Raw genomic sequence first — 17102 nt, forward strand, 5'->3', positions numbered from 1 at the left:
GATTAGCGTGTCGTCCGAACTCAGCCAGTTAGTCGAAGCGGGGGGAAAGCAGGAAAAGGCAGAAACTTGTAAAGCTCTCCGGGAGGCTATGGAGTGGGTGGGTGGAGGGAAACAACCGTTTGCCCGGAGAGGGAGGCGGGAAAGACAGAAAACAGAGGAGGGCCGGAGACATTCCAGAAAACAAGGACAGGCGCTGAGATACCGCCAGGCAGGGACAGGACGCGTCTGCTGCTCCGCGCAGTGAGTGAATGCAGGGAACAATGCGCCGAAGACGCAATGGCCGGGAGGGAAGGGAAGCGGGGAGAGGGGAGCGTGAGGGAGGGGGCACGGCGGGGAGGTGGAGCTGTGGCTGCAGCTGGCGACTCCACTTCTCCCAAGCTGCTGGGCGAAGGGGATCCTCCGCACACGCAGCGAGAGAACGCCGAGCGGCTGCAACGGAGCTAGCAGCCCTTTCCTCGCGTCAGCGCGAGCAGCTCCTGGTAGCAACTTGGGCGCCACAGGCGGCGGCTGCTGGTGCCGCCCCCGCCGGCCTCTGGGCTCCTCGGAAAGTTACCTCAGCGCTTTGGGGAAGAAGCTGCAGTTACTGCCTGCGTGAGGAGGAGGAGGAGGAGGAGAGGCGGCTAGACTGCCTCCTGCTGCTCCGAGGGTAAGACCGGGTTGCTGCTTGGGCGCGCATTCCCTCGCCTCGGGAACAACTTCCCACCTCCCGCGTGTGCACCGCCGGGATTTCTTTTACCCGCGGCCCAGCCTGGCCAAAGCACCCCTCTGGGGCCGCTGTCCCTTGAAGCAGCCCCCTCCTCCCCGGCTCACGCTCTGGGGGTCTCATGGCCTCCCCCGAGGTCTCCTGGTCGGACACTCTACTTAAAGCTCCCCCTTTTCATTACTTTTTTGCTCTGGAGTTCGAATAGCTTTAATGCCCACCCCAAACTTTGGAGCGCTGCCGACCCTCTCAGACCTTCTTAAAAACGCGCTCCCCATTGGGGTTCTCCTGCGTCTGGGATTTTGCCCCTTTCCACGTTCTTCAAACTAGGACGCTTCTTCTCCATTAAGCATCCTTCTCCGCACACACATCGCCCTTTTCTCCCTTCCTGTATGTACCATAGCATTCTGGGCATGTCAGTAGAGGGGAAGCATCATGTGTCAGAGTCCTGAACCTTGGGCTTTTGACACCCCATCAGTTTTGGGATGCTTCCCCCCCCAACTCAAATTTGGCCACCCTTCGCTAGTAATTCTTCACTGTCTCCACCAAATGCTCTGCACTGTGGCTCTTCCACAAGGGCTGCCTGCCTTTAGTCCTTTTCTTTGCCCATATTAAAGTCGCACTTTCATGGATGCAGCTCATTCACAAAACTTCTTCAGGCGTGAAGTTTGGTGCTGCTTCCTCTAAAGTCTTCTTCTCTTCACGCTGCTACCTTCGGTGCTTCGTTCTGTCACCCATGTCCATTGTGAGAATGTGGTGCTGCTGTTCTTTTGAATAAGGCAAAGGTAATAGTGAAATCTCCTCCGCCTTTCCAACCCTTGTTATTTATTTTTTTCTTAAGAATGGGTCAAGTGAGTCCAAGCCAGATTGGTAGTGTGTGTTCTATCCCCCACCCCATCAGAATCAGTGGATGTTTACAACCTGTGCTAGTCGGGAGATAAGTGAGAAGGGGGCTTCTGCTCATTCCCCAGACAGGAGTGGTGGTGATGGCTGATCAGAGTGCTCTGTTCCGGTGTCTTTTGCATAGGAAGGGAGTTCCTTGGACCTTGGTTGAATTGCTGGAGCGTGCAGGATTCCTTCCTCACAGCAAACCTGATGTACGTGCTTTCCTTACAATTGCCAGTTAGTTCCTTGTCTCAGTGTTTGATAATAACAGGAAAAGAAGATGTATTTAGAGGTTTCAGATCATCCAAGCCAAACCAAACTTGCAGCTGGTCATAAAACATTTTCTTGATACTACAATCTCAGTGGGTGATCTCCTGTCCTGTCACAGTACATGGAGCCAAATTCCTACCCGTGCTGAACTAGTCTGTTGGCTTATCTTCAAAGATCAGTTTAGTGGGTTGTCACCTTTAATCATCTCGCTTTGTACTGCTTTGTGCTTGTACTGCTTTGTTATTGTGCCACAAACAGCAGGAGGGGAAGTAACTGAATATATTGTTTTCTTACTAGAGTTACTAGAAGGACTTGGAACATTTTGTCATAAGTATTCCTGTGCTTAGTTCTGGGCAAACTGTAACTTGGAAAGTTTCTAATGATCCAGGTGTCAGAGTTGTCTAGTTTTCAGATACAAGTCACGTATCAAATATGTAATTTAATATTTTCTAACATGGAAGAAATACCTCTAATAATCATTCAAGAATATCTCTTTTCTGCTCTGCACAGATCTAGCAACTTAACCATTGTTTCAGCCAAGTCTTCAGCTGCTAATGCTTTATTTTCCTAAAATATAGTGCAGAAAATTTGCTGGTATGATAAACGTATTGCAAGTTGGAATTTCTATTATTAGCTCTAGTACTTTAATATCTTATTTGTTCTCTTCTTAATTCTTAAACTATATTCTGCTTCTGATGCAAAATTCCCCAATGAGGCATCCTCCAGATGTGTTGGACTATAATTCCCATCATCCCCAACCAGCAGATGATGGGAGTTGTAGTTGAACACAACTAGAAAGCACTAGGTTGGAGAAGACTGTTGTATTGCATATGCATAATTTTTATGCTTGTCATAGTATAATTGTACTCCTGAACAATACTGTGATTGTTGGCTTCTGCCATTGAGGTTAGGAGAACAGGCAAAGGTTACTGAAGTTACTAGACCTCCTTGGGGGTGTATTGAATAGCTTGCTGATTCAAAAATGAAGAAATAGGCTGGGCAGTACCATTTCATGCTGCAAGTGTGTCTCTATTTGTATCCTTCCCTCTATAAACAGAAGTATCCTTACACATGCAAGCTTAGCATGTTGAGGGAAAGGATGCTAACCTAGCCTTCTCCCAGACCAGCTTGCCTTGTACAAGGAAGGGTTTGTTTTGTTTAGAAAGGGGAATATTAAAACATTTGATTCACGCCTGTTTTCTAAAGTGAAACAGTCCAGGAAGGGCAGTGGCAGCACTCTGGTGTATTTCTACACATTTGAGATGGTCTCCCTTGTCATGAATGTATTGATCAACTGGTATTTTTTGTGATTCCGTAACTATTGGGAACACTATAACAAAAATAGTATGTTTCCGTTATTCTATAGACTCTAGGAAAGGTCTACAGAATAACTGAAATTGATTGGGGAAAGTTGTTGAATTTCCATCCTTAAGAGATTTTGTAAAAGAAAGTTTAGACTGACATTTCTCTAGTGTTGACAATTTAAGGTATTTTGCCATTCAGTGGTATGCTGGACTTGGTGAATTATGGATTGAAACTTCCAAATCTATGATTCTGTTTTCTAATACACAGTTTTCTTGCTAGCTTGATAAAGTTTAGGACATGTCAAATTACTTTGAAATGAATGGACACAGATATATTCTTATGTTAGTTTTAAATGCCTCCCTGTATATTTTCATCAGCCCAATGTATGTGCACTTAACCTAGTAAAGAGCCAAAATGTATTTGAAAACATGCTTTAATTTTTTGAGCCAAACTTCGCCTACAGGGTCATATATAGGGAGATACTTGTTTATCACCTTGCAAGCAGAGAGGCTGGAGAGGCAGAAATACTACCTTAACTATTTTTGAAAATCTACATAAAACCAGGCTTTCACATGGGTTCGCATGTCACTTGAAGCCATGATGGTTTATAAGCTACACACTGTAGCTTCTTTTGAAAACAAGCTTGTGTTATCCCCCACATGATCAGACAAATAAGCTACTACGTTGGGCTTATTTTCCTCACCCCTCTTCTCATTACAGTCCTCATGCTTTGCCAGGATGGTATCCCAGCTTCCTTTGTGTTGGAATCCAAATCCTGGTGACTTTTGCGCTGCTGCTACATCACCTCCATCTCTTCAAGTGGCCTGTCTCACACTAAAGGTGTATTTTTTTGTCTCCAAACTATGCCGGATCCCAGCCATTGTAGGCACACTGCCAATCATTAGACACTTTTCTGATGTGCAAGGTACTTCTCCAGTGTGCAAGGTGCTTCTTCTCTGTCCTCCCACTACTTCCACCCAGTTCCCAGCTTTCAAAGTCATTCTCTTATGCCTGCCCATGTGCAGCAAAAGGGTGTGTGTGTGTGCAGGAGTGGGGGTGCGGGCGGTCTAACTCTTTGACAGTTTTCTGGAATGGAACAAAATTTTATATGTGGGGTCTTCTCATGGGGACCATCCAAGTGCTGCACTGATTAACTGTGTGATTTTCCTTTTTCATGGAAAAGTAATCAGAAAAGAAAAAAAAGGTATGGGTGGCTGTAACTCTGTAGAAATTTGCAGGCTGCAGTCAAAACTCACACACAGGTGTACCTGATGGGGACGTAACCAATGCACAGGGGAAATTTGCATGGCTGCTGCCGCACACTCAAGAATGTGTTTAAGATTTAGGGAGTTGGTAAGGTGCACTGCCAGGGGAAGGTGTGAGATCGCCAGCCACAAGGCAATGGCAGAAGATGCTGACCCTCACACCTTAGGTACATAATGTTTCTCTGTCTGATTGGCCAGCTGCGTGCTGGGGGTGTCTTCTTTGGTCTCTGCCTTGTTACCACTGATCTCACACTGGTTGGTAATCCTTACCCACTTCCTAGCACCTCCACTGCCATCATCCCAAGCTATTCCACAACACTTCCCACGATCCTGGTTACCAGCCAGATTTCCATGCTTTTTCCTTCTGCCCTGCCTGCCTGCATCCCTGCCTCTCCTCGCACCACCGCAGTGTTCTGTAGCATGGCCATCCGTGGAACACAGCTTCCCCTAGTATTGAGGCACCCAATGTACCATCAAAACCCTGTGCAAGTGCAAAGACATGTGAGTGAAAACACCCAAAAGGGGGTGGCAATTCTAAACCCTTGGAAGTTTATAGGAACAGGACAAAACTTTCCCATTGTGAGGAAGCACCCGAGACAGAACTAAAACCCTGTGCAGCTATGCCTCTCCATGGGAAACGTGGGATCTGACACTTTGGAAGTTTGCAGGGCACATTGCCAAGGGAGATGTGAAGGCAGTTGCAGGTGGAGAGTGCTTTGCTTTGCTAGGCAGATCTTGGAAACAGAGATCTGCTGGCAGGAGCAGAGTGTTTGCAGCCGTTTTGACCACTCTTGACAAGCGACTGTAGGCAATCTTTAAGGAGTGGTTTAAAGTGCCAGGCAACATGGTAAGTCATGATGGTTTAAATAAACCTTACTGCAGACCTTGGACCTATTCACATGCACACTGAGGGAGGGTGGATAGGGGAACTATGGAGAGCAGAGGGGTGGGAAAACCACTACAAGGGGGCTTGTCACATGACCAGGACCCATGCAGTGCTCCATGGTTCATTTACCCATCCCTGCTCCATGCATACATCTGTGTCCTCAGTGGCTGGACATCAGGAAAAAATCCTGATTGTTAGAGCAGCACGACGATGGAACCAGTTACCTAGGGAGGTTGTGGGCTTACCCACACTAGAGCCATTCAAGAGGTAACTGGACAACCGTCAGGTATGCTTTAGGGTGGATTCCTGCATTGAGCGGGGGTTGGACTTGATGGCCTTATAGGCCCCTTCCAACTCTACTATTCTATGATTCTATGGCTGGCATGGTAGGAAAAGGTGCATGCTGACTGCTGCAGCCGTCACTATGCAATGGCATCCATAGAGAAAGTCTGTGCCAGCTTGAGTGTCACTGGAAACGGTGAATGCTCTTGGTGGCCGTTTCTATGGTCGTGGGGATTTCCCCACTTAGCAGCCCCTGTGAACTGTGGAAAGTCTATCACATGACACAGGCACCCTCCCCATGGCCCCTTACCCCACTGCAGAAGGTAGGTAAGGGTGTTGGGTGTTTGACCCATTGTGGGGAGAAAAAATACCTTCCACAAAATCCTAATCCACCATGGATCGTGCTTTTAAGTGATGGGTCGGGTGTTTAACCCATCATGGGGAGAAAAAATACCTTCCACAAAATGCTAATCATGTTTTTAAGCAATCCATGGTGGGTTAGCGTGATGTCTAAACAGGCCCCATAGATTATCAGGGTGGCTTATTTTGACCACCATAGTTGGGGAAAACCGTTCACAGACAACATGAAAAACAAACCATCATGGCTTATTATTTATTTATTTAGAATATTTATATACCCATTGAAAATTTTTTAGAGCAGTGTACAAGATAAAATGAAAAATAAAAACAGAATAAAACAGTTAAAACAAAATTTAAAAGAAGCAAAAACAGAGATTCAAGGTTGCATATTAAGGAAAGGCTTCATAGAATCATAGAATAGCAGAGTTGGAAGGGGCCTATAAGGCCATCGAGTCCAACCCCCTGCTCAATGCAGGAATCCACCTTAAAGCATACCTGACAGCTGGTTATCCAGCTGCCTCTTGAATGCCTCCAGTGTGGGAGAGCCCACGACCTCCCTAGGTAACTGGTTCCATTGTTGTACTGCTCTAACAGTCAGGAAGTTTTTCCTGATGTCCAGCTGGAATCTGGCTTCCTGTAACTTGAGCCCATTATTCCATGTCCTGAACTCTGGGTTGATTGAGAAGAGATCCTGGCCCTCCTCTGTGTAACAACCTTTCAAGTATTTGAAGAGTGCTATCATGTCTCCCTTCAGTCTTCTCTTATCCAGGCTAAACATGACCAGTTCTTTCAGTGACTGGGTTTGGGTGACTGCAGCAGAGGAAGCAACAATTGTGGCTTCTCCCCCCACCTCTGCACAGGCCAGGTGTGCGACCATCATTTTATTCCCTCACTACAGAGAATATCATCCAAGCCTGGTGCGTGGCAGGGGGGCATTGTACCCACCCCACAACCTATGTCGTGCTGTAGAGGTTATAGGGTGGGTACAAAGCTAGCCCCAATACACTGCATTCAGAGGACACACCATCCTGCACGGCAGTACAGGGTATAATGCAAATGGCGGCCACGCACAGGGCAAGTGCAGGGGGAGCAACAATGATGGTGGCTTCCTTTACTGTGTCAGCTGTAATAGTTTGAACATGGCCACAGCCTGAGCCCTTAATTGTATTTTCATTTTTACAATTTGTAAATGCTAGGAATGTCATACATTATTTTATTTTATTTTTTAAAAATACCACCTTTAAAGGACCATATCTGCACATAGACTCTCACTCTAGTTTTTAAAACTTAGAAAATAAGGTTTATTTGTGTTACTTTCAAAGGGATTGTTGAACCTAAAGGGTATTATCACAGAATAATTTGTAAGTCGCAGAGTCCTCTGAAGAAAGCAGGGAAAGTTCTTCCAAGATTACAAGTTTCACTGTACAGAGAGTCTGGAATCAAGATTTCTTCCTCTCCTTTCTTCACCCATTTCATTTGTTTTAAATAGTAGTTCCATGTTATAGTAATTGTGTTGTACAGTACATTACCAATGTCCAACATAAGCAGCACTTTAACTGCAATACATACTGGAATATTAGTTTGGTCCCATTTCAGAGATCAAGCATTTGAATAATTATCAAGAGTATTAAAGTGCTCAGAGGAAAATAAAATAGATCTTTAAAGCAGAATGTACAAATAGTTTCCAAAACAAAGAATTAAAAGTTTCTATTTATAGCAATGCAAGCTTGGCTTAGAACTTAAAACAATCTTAAATTGCTCCTTTACTGACTACATCTTATGCAAACTTCATGGATTGGTTCAGACACAACAAAAAACATGTTTTCCCATTACATAAACAAGCTGTGGGATTGTGTACTCCTCTCTCCCCCCCCCTATTTACAACTGCAAGGAGATCACAATTTTTCACTTCCAATTTAGACAAAGTTTCCCATGATGTGCTTTGGGGAAATGGTGTTTTAAAGTATAATGGTTAGTGAAAACAAGCCAGTATAAAACCATTATTTCGTATCCTGGTTTGTTCTCATTAGAATGTAAACAAATCAAAGTTCCCTGCATTTAAATCTCACACAAAACTCATACAAAAATGGAAGCAGAAGCATCTGATCTCTTCCTCTGACATGCAAAAGAGGAGCAGATGGGAAGGAGAAGCATGCAAGCTAATGTTTGCCATGGCTCATTCATGATGGAAAACTATGATTTCCTGTTATGTCTGAATTTGGACAATGCTTCACCATAGCTTGTACTTGACCATTAATTATTATTGATAACTGACTGCAAACAGGATGACTGGGTTTGCACATCAAAATAAAGCCATTGGGAGCGGTCGTTAGGGGATTTGGAGCTAAATGCCATCAATACGCTGATGACACACAGCTCTATCTCCCTGTGACAACTGAATCAGGTGAGGCTGTGCAGGTCCTGGACCAGTGCCTAGACTCAGTAATGGGCTGGATGAGGGCCAATAAACTGAGACTGAATCCTGGGAAGATGGAAGCCCTGTGGCTGAGTGGTTCCCGAGTCCAGGAGACAGGCTCATTGCCTGTTCTGGATGGGGTTGCACTGCCTCTGAAAGAACAGGTTCGTAGTTTGGGAGCACTCTTAGACCCATTTCTGTTGTTGGAGGCTCAAGTAGCTGCCATGGCTCAGAGTGCCTTTTACCATCTATGGTTGGTTCGCCAACTACGGCCTCTCCTGGACAGGGATAGCTTGGCCACGGTGGTACAGACATTGGTAACTTCGGGGCCAGGTTTAAGGTTCTTGTACTTGTGTACAAAGCCCTAAACAACTTGGGACCAGGATACCTGAGATAGCGCCTTCTCCCTTACCAACCTGCCCAGTCACTGAGGTCATCCAAGGGCCTGCTCCTGGTGGTTCCACATAGATCCATCCTCCGATTGGAGTCCACCAGGGGAAGAGCCTTCAGCGTGGTGGCTCCCCTCCTGTGGAATTCCCTGCCTCTGGAGGTCAGGCAGGCGCCAACCTTGTACTCCTTTCGGCGCCTCCTGAAAAAACTTTATTCCAAGAAGAGAAGGTTGAGGGGCGACATGATAGCACTCTTCAAATACTTAAAAGGTTGTCACACAGAGGTGGGCCAGGATCTCTTCTCGATCCTCCCAGAGTGCAGGACACAGAATAATGGGCTCAAGTTAAAGGAGGCCAGATTCCAGCTGGACATCAGGAAAACTTCCTGACTGTTAGAGAAGTACAACAATGGAATCAGTTGCCTGGTGAGGTTGTGGCCTCTCCCACACTAGAGGCCTTCAAGAGGCAGCTGGACAGTTGGACTCGATGGCATTGTAGGTCCCTTCCAACTCTACTATTCTATGATTCTATGGGGGAGCCATTGCTGTCAGTGGAACTGGAGCTACTGAGATTACCTCTGATCCCTCCTACAGCAGTGGTGCAGGCCCCCTTTCAACCTGAGGGATGGATTCCATTTTGGTGAAACTTTCAGGAGCTGTATTGTAGCGGTGGGTGGAATTGAGGGCAAAAAAGGACAGGGTCAAAAATTCCAAAATACCAGCATGTTTTAGCTTAAAGCTCTTCCTGTCAAGATCTAAGCCTCAGGAGAGGCATTTCAATCTTTTAGAATGGGGAAAGAGCTGCACCAAAGCTGGAAAGCCACCAAGTGAACGTGGTTGGGGCAAAAGGGGCATGACCATCTGGAGAATCCCAGAGGGCTGGATTTGGCCCCCGGGCCTGAGGTTCTACATATCTTCTATTGCAGCAATGAGTTCCTTTAAGGTTATATACAGCCAATAAGATTCCATGTATCAAATGGTCTGATGTAATGATACATAACTTTTCTTAACATCAGTTGCTGAAAGACCCTTGCAAGGAACACAGCTTGGAAAAAATGAATATTTCAGAAGGCCACCCCAATAACCTGGAAATTTAAATTGTTTCAGTTAAGGCTTAATAAAACATACAAGCACAAGAAACCCCCCCTCCCCATCCTTCACCCATTTTGTCCAGAGTTGTCAGTTTGTTAATGTAGAAGTGCTAGTTCTGAAAGACCAGTTTTTCTCCCCTCCACCTCTCTAACAGCATCTTTATCCCAGGATGATATCATGTTTGGCTTCTTGTCTCTTGTTATAGTTTTTTAGGACGGGAAGAGAAGAAGGAAAATAATAATAATTGAAGTATGCTTGTAAAAGTGCTGATCAGTCCTAAATGTCCTGCCAAGTTCTGTAACTGTGTGTGTTTACTTGAAAACATTTAATACACAGTATGCTTTAGATCCATATTAAGCAGGTGAAAAAGGTATGTATAGAAAGGAGTGGAACTACATAAAATGACAACAATATCTGTCCCTGTAATTTTCACTTGTTTCATTATTTATTTATTTATTTGCTGGATTTGTATCCCACTTTTCAGACAATTAAAGCAGTGCACAGCAGTAAAAGAGAGAGAGGCTCAGTTCATGCAACACTTTTCTCAACAGTGGTGTAAGAACTCCACTGTAAAGTTGTTACATCACCGTTGAGAAAAGTGTTGTCTGGAGGGAAAACACCACCAGACGGTGGAGGTTTTTTCCTTTAAAAAAACCCACTCCACTCTGAATCTCCACACTGTGCAGAGGAGAGTTCCTGCACAACCTTTGTGTTCCATGTTGTCTGAAGGGCTCCATGGAGTTTCCTCTTGAGCTGGTTGGAGTTCCCAGTGGCCATAGAGTTCCCTGGCAAGAGCAGTGAAAGGAGCGAGTGCCGCTCTTGGAGAGCCACAGGGATTGCTTTTTTTACAGCAATGGCTGATGGGATACCATTGGGAGGACTGGGGGAGCAGAGAGGGCAAAGGAACTGTCAATCAAATGCTGCATTGACTTTTACTCCACTCCGCAGGAGGCCACACCCACACAACGGTGGAGTTGAAACATGTTGTGTGGTGAGTACCCTCTACAAATTCCACCGTTGAGTGGAGTTTTCCACTGAGTAGAGAAAAGTGTTGTGTGAACTGAGCCAAAGAGAGAGAAAGAAGTCCTGCCTTCAGGTTTACAAATGAAACAGACAGCATAAAACAACAACAACAACAACCCCCAAATCACACACACACACAAGGAAAGGGGAATGGAGGGAAAACGCAGAGAAGTGAGGTCAGGTCTTAAGGCCAGAATAAAGAACCACTATGAAAGTGGTTTGAAAGCAGTATAAAAAATGCAGGAGCCACACTACTGCTTTATAGTGGTATTGAAGTGCACTGACAACTGTTGGGGCCCATTGACACAGACCACATACTGCTTTCATACCACTTTCATAGTGTTATATCCTGTTTCGTGTAGATGTGTCATGAGCCCTAACAGTTGTCAGTGCACTTCATTATTACTATAAAGCAGCAGTGTAGTTCCTGCAGTGCACTTCAATATCTCTATAAAGCAGTAGTGTGGCTCCTGCCTTTTATATACTGCTTTCATACCGCTTTCATAGTGGAATATCCTGCTTGGTGTAGATGAGCCCTTTTAAGTGGGTTTTATATCCAGTTCGAGCCAGGCCAGATTCCCTTGCTGGTGTTCTTGCTTGAATAGCAATTGTTGGCTCTTGTTCCTTTGGCCGATGGATGAGGCTGAGGTGTTCTTTCCCTTTCTCTTTTGCAGTCCCAGCAGGGTAATGGTCAGTTGGATCAGAATGTTCATTCTGGCAGGGAGAGGAAAGTGAGTCCCCCACAAATATTTCTTCTCTGGCCAATAGGTGGGCCAAGTCGATCTCCCCCTTGGCTTAATCTTATTCCTGGGAAATACAGGATGTAGCCTCCCAGTGGCCCTAGGTCTCCTGGCTAATGGGAGAAGCCAGAGTGTGTTTCCCTTCTGCTTTGAAGTCCCAGGAAAACTGGTGAATTGTTTTCTTTTGGACACCTTATTTAGACAGTTTGGATTCTTATATTTAACATCCTACAACAAACCTGTTCTCCTTCCCTGCTGAATTGTAATTGCATTAGATCAATAAGGGGTTTCTTCTAGGGGTGTGCGCTATGCACTGAAAATTAGGAGATTTGACAGACCTCCGACGGACCTCTGAACTCACAGTGCGGCTAGGGGGTGGTTCAAAAACTGATGGAAACCCATGGTGCAGATAGAAGATCATCTGGAGCCCAAAATAGATCCATATCTGAAGGTTTTTTAGGTGACGTGTTTCATGTTGATGGATGGCTAACTGAACCCTTCCATATTAGCAAAGGGGGTGAAGGGGGGGAGTTTTGAGATTGACATCTGTGGCTAACCAATAGCCACACTCTCCTCCCTGTCCCACCTCCAATTGCATTGCTTTGGGGGAGGGAATTGCAAATGATAAAACCCATTTCCATCCACCCTGGAACTCATTCCTCGTGGAGCATTGGGGAAGGGAGGAAGAGGAGATATTCAAGAGAGAAAGAGAGAAAGAGCTCTCAGTTTGTGCTTGCTTGCTCTGTCTGCTTCATTTTTAGCTGCTGAGAGAGAGATAGCTGCTGCTTCCATTTTTGTTTTGTTTTGCTGGGTTGCTTTTCTCTCTGTGTGTCTGTCTGCTTTTATTTGCTCACCCCACGCTCACCCGTTATTGAATGTGTGTGTGTGTGTGTGTGTGTTTTCTTGTTCTACCCTATTACCACTACTGAGAAATTAAGAAAAAAATGTTTATCTTTCCAACTTTTCTTTAAATCCCAGTCTGTCTGTCTCAGTCAGTGTGTTTGAATCGAAGTTGTTTCAAAGCACCCCACCCCTGTGTGTGTGTTTTTCTGTTACCAAGTCTACTCCCCCGCAAAACTACATAAAAATATTTAAAAATCTCTTTTTCTTTCTATTCCAATACTTTATCTTACATTTCATGCCTGCTGTTAGTTAGTTATATTGTGTGTGTGTGTGTGTGTGTGTGTGTACTCTTCCACATAATACGAATAATAATAATAACAACAACAACAACAATCTGTTGTGAGTTCTGTGTTGTGTTTTCTACGGTCTGTCTAGTTTGAGTGTGTGTTGCAGCACACTTTTTTTTCCCTGCACCAGCAGCACACATTTTTTCCTCAATTATTATAGATTTATTATACCATTATGAGGCGTGCAATGGGTGCTGTTGCTGGCTTTGGCTGTGTTGGGAGAGGGAGCAGAAGGAGGGAAAAACAGGGTGGGGGAGCAATGGAGTGCTGGGGCATTGGCGGCCCCTCTTCCTGAAGGGTGGAGACGAGCCACCTCAGAAATCGGAATGGTGAACTTGCTCAGTGGGGCTCTGCGCTGAATTTTGGGGCAGAAAAGAACTGCTCTGCATACCCGTAGTTTCTTCCTCTTGTTCAGCTCCTATTATAGGTCATTAGATAGATGAGGAGGATTTAAAATAGCTTATTTCATGGAATTGGTCCTAGTAAACAGATGACGATTGTTGGTTTTGTATTTTTGTAGCTTGGTTGTGCCATTTAGGCCTGCCAAATCACTGTTCTGAAAAAGCTGACATTTAGGTTTTCTATCATAGCTATTTAGCTAGCTTCTGGGCCCTTAGTCCTGCCAGAGTTAGCATATTTCAATCTACCTATTGAATCGAAGGCTTTTCAGGTTGTATGTTGGATATGTGGTAAGTGAAGCCAAACTATACTTTGACATATGTCAATTGGCTGTAGCTGTGTATTACTGATGATGATTTTATTGGGCACTGTAGATGTGAGAATCACTTGCACTTCTTCATAGTAACTCCATGCCAAAGTCTGCATTGTGATAAATATTTTACATCTGGGGTGAGGCTGTGGAACCTTGGAGCTTACTTTAGGATATGAACGTTGTGGCTGTATATGAGATTTGCATATGATGTTGTTAATGTGCATATAGGGCCAAAAATATTTTCACGTTTGTAATTTATCTGCCCTAAGGCCTGCAGAACATCAGGATGTAAAAACAGGAAAACATATTACATGACTTTCTATTTCTGTAAATAAATTTCTTCTTGCCTTCCCCCATAAGTACAATATTTTAACATTCATCTCCTTGTTGCTTGATACAGGATTCTTTCATGGCTAATGCAGTATGGCTTGCGTTGTGGTAGCAGTTAACTTGATGCTACTAAAAACAAGACATTTTTTATCCACCCGTCCTCTCTTTCCAGTTTCTGGCACTTGGATGTATGACATTTCACCAGCAAATACTTGCCCAATTTAAAAACATGCATACACACAGTTCGAAGACCATATGTGCAGATAATGAGTTTAAGCTGATAAATAGCTAACAGATTTGCTTCAAATGAAGATCTTTCTACCAAGAAGATCCATTTTACTTCAGAATAAATAATCGAATTTGTCTTGTTTTAGTTGATTATGTCAAGTCCTGACTTTTCTCAATTTGTTGTAGGGAAATGTCATATTTGGACTATTCATTATTGATATACGGCTACTGGTCTTTTCTGTTGTTAGGATTTAATCGTCAGTTAGACGATTAAATATTGTTGCAAGGAGTGCTTTACATTGGACTTAAATGGAAAGAAGAACAGAACCTGGGTACTATACCATCCACACATGGCTCATGGTGCAACTTTTCATAACATCAGCCTGGGAAGGCTGAGAGCTTAGATTTGACTTGAGATTGTATGCCAGCATGTATATGAGATAGTCTGGGGGGGGGGGTGTGACGGGGTGACTGACAACCAGAGTACTAACTATTTTGGAATTTATTTTGGAGAAAACCTATTCTTGTTTTTCCTGTTCCTTCAAAAAGGTGAATATTTCTTAAGCCCAGAGCTTTAAAGGTACACTGAGATGCAAGTGGGTTGTGGCTGCAGAGGTCCTTATTTTACATTCTGCTCATGAATAGTGCCTATATCATGATTACTTCTTAGTAGAATGGTTCAGTCTGGGGGCACTACCTGCTCCTCTTCTAGAGTCCTTTTCTTGAGGGGGACAATATATAATCTTAATAGTGTAAAACTTTGTTTTTCAAGAGTGTTCTTTTTTTTTTACCCAGACACATAATAGATTGTCCATTCTCCTCTACAGAACTTCTTAATTTCACTTTATTTATTTGTTTATTTAATTTATATCCCACCTTTTTCCCTCCAAGGAACCCAAGGTGGCGTGCATAATCCTCCTCCTCTCCATTTTATCCTCACAACAACAACCCTGTGAGGTATGTTGGGCTGAGAATCTGTGACTGGCCCAAAGTCACCCAGTGGGTTTCCATGGCCGAGTAGGGACTGGAACTCGGATCTCCCAACTCCGAGTCCAACACCTTAGCCACTACACTACACTTTTGATTTGAATGTCCATAGTTTGCCTTAGTGGGACCAGTTATTTTCTTGTGATGAACAACTGGAGTGTAGCTTAACTGGTCATATGTCTTTTCTTCTAAGTAGGATAGCACTCCTTGCTTAGACAGTTTTGATTTCATCCCAGTTCTGATGTGAGTACTGCCATATTTTCTTCTTTGGCACATTCATCTGGAACACCTGCTCTAAGGTAGGTTCTTCATTAATTTCATCTTTCTAGTCTGTACTCTTTGAACATGTTTTGTCATGAATTTAATTAATCATTCTCCAATATGAGTGATGAAAACTAGCACAGTTAATACTAAACCATTGTTTTAGTATTAGATACACACGCAGAAAAGAGTGGGAGCAAAGCCTTGGGCTCATATGCTCCTGCTTCCTCTCTCCCCCTTCCACATGGCCAGGAGGACAAATAATCCAGGACTCATTTTCACTTTGCCTGATTCTTGGCTTGTTGTTATATGTGAACCAGGAACTGTGGTTTAACATAAAGTCTAGTTTGTTACAGAAGTCAGCTTCATAATGCTCGGTTTGAAGTTGGCTTGTTTTGGAATTGACTAAAGTTTGTTAAACTGTGATTCAAGGTTTGCACACAACAATAAGCCAGGAATTGATTAAAGTGAAACAGAATCCTAGTTTATTCCTCCTCCTGGCTGCACAGGAAGAGAAAAAAGGGAAAGCGGGAATGCACACACATAGCACTAAGCTATGGTTTTGTGTGAACGCAGTCACAGAGTTTGAAGCCATCACCAATTATTGCATAATAGTATATTAATATGCCCCATCCCTACTAGAAAGGCATCATACACTACATCTGGAAATACATCTACCTTTTGACCATTTGGTGGTTCATACCCCAACTGATTGACTGATTCTGTTCCATTCAATCTGCAATCTCCATTTTAAGATTAGGTCAATCTAAACTGCAGACTTCATGGTTACAACATCTAGGCAAATGCTTGGACTTTTCTGTTTCTTCCAACACCCCATGCTTTTTTGTTGTTGTTGCTTTTTTTACCGTCTCAGTTGATGAAAACTTCTGGAGAATTTGAAAGCTTGCATATATTTGTGGAATTTTGGATGGTAGTGACTAATAAAGGTATTGCCCAGCTGTGGATTTTGGAAAAATAAGTGGTTCTTTGCAATTTTGATTTTTTTAAAAAAGAATTGGCCTCTGATAACTTTTGGTGATCATTTGTGTAAACTGTATCAGTGCTGAAGTCATTGAAATAAATCCATTTGAGTTTTGAGAGTCGGAACCTATACAGGTCTTCTGATCTTAAGGGTGGTACATCGGTTAGTGCTCAGTCTCTTTGTTAATTTTGTGAAAAAGCTTCAGCTAGTTAAATGCTAACAAGATGGATCTGATTGTGTTCATCTAGGCAAGACAGCCAATATGTACCTTGGCTAGGAAGCCAATAGCACACTTCATTTCTGTTCTTTGCCATAGAGCACATGTGTTACAGCTTAAATTGGGATACCCTGAGAGAGCCACATTTCAAAAACTGGAATGTTGCCATTCTGTAAGTTTAGTATATTTTCAACAAATAACATAATGTAGATACATTCATGCAGTGCAGCGTCTTTACTACTTTCTAATATTCCTTTGGCACTTAACTGTCATACATCAAAAACTTTTCATGGAAAAGCAAGTACAGTAACTGTTTCCATAATAACTTTTAAAAGGCGTAAGGTGCATAGGGAGGGCAATCTTAAATTCAACACATGAACCATGGCTGTAAAAATGTTATGCGTAGCAGCAGGGTAAAAATTGTCCTACTTAAAACTGGGCATTATGCCACTTCAACTACAGATCATTCCTTCTATTTCCAGTGTTCAGGCATAAGTACTCTTGCCTGTGTAGCAAAAATGGCACAACAGATGCACAAGAAAGTGGTATCATGAGGCATGGCGGACCCCCAAGGAATGCAAAA

The 17102-nt window shown here is 43.7% G+C and overlaps 1 protein-coding gene across 3 annotated transcripts in view; it reads left to right on the plus strand.

Annotated features, from left to right (window-relative positions):
* The first annotated feature begins 170 nt into the window (after positions 1–170).
* TSPAN18 (tetraspanin 18) overlaps positions 171–17102 on the plus strand; it is a 191966-nt gene continuing 175034 nt past the window's right edge. For 2 of the 3 annotated variants that reach the window (XM_063117448.1, XM_063117450.1), the window contains exon 1: positions 566–646. The gene's annotated coding sequence lies outside the window, so the exon portion shown is untranslated. Of the gene's footprint in view, positions 241–565; positions 647–17102 lie in introns of those variants that run through there. The other variant, XM_063117449.1, reaches the window with a different exon arrangement.

This window comes from Elgaria multicarinata, chromosome 2 (genome assembly GCF_023053635.1).
Source record: "Elgaria multicarinata webbii isolate HBS135686 ecotype San Diego chromosome 2, rElgMul1.1.pri, whole genome shotgun sequence".
In the NCBI taxonomy this organism is placed as follows: domain Eukaryota; kingdom Metazoa; phylum Chordata; class Lepidosauria; order Squamata; family Anguidae; genus Elgaria; species Elgaria multicarinata.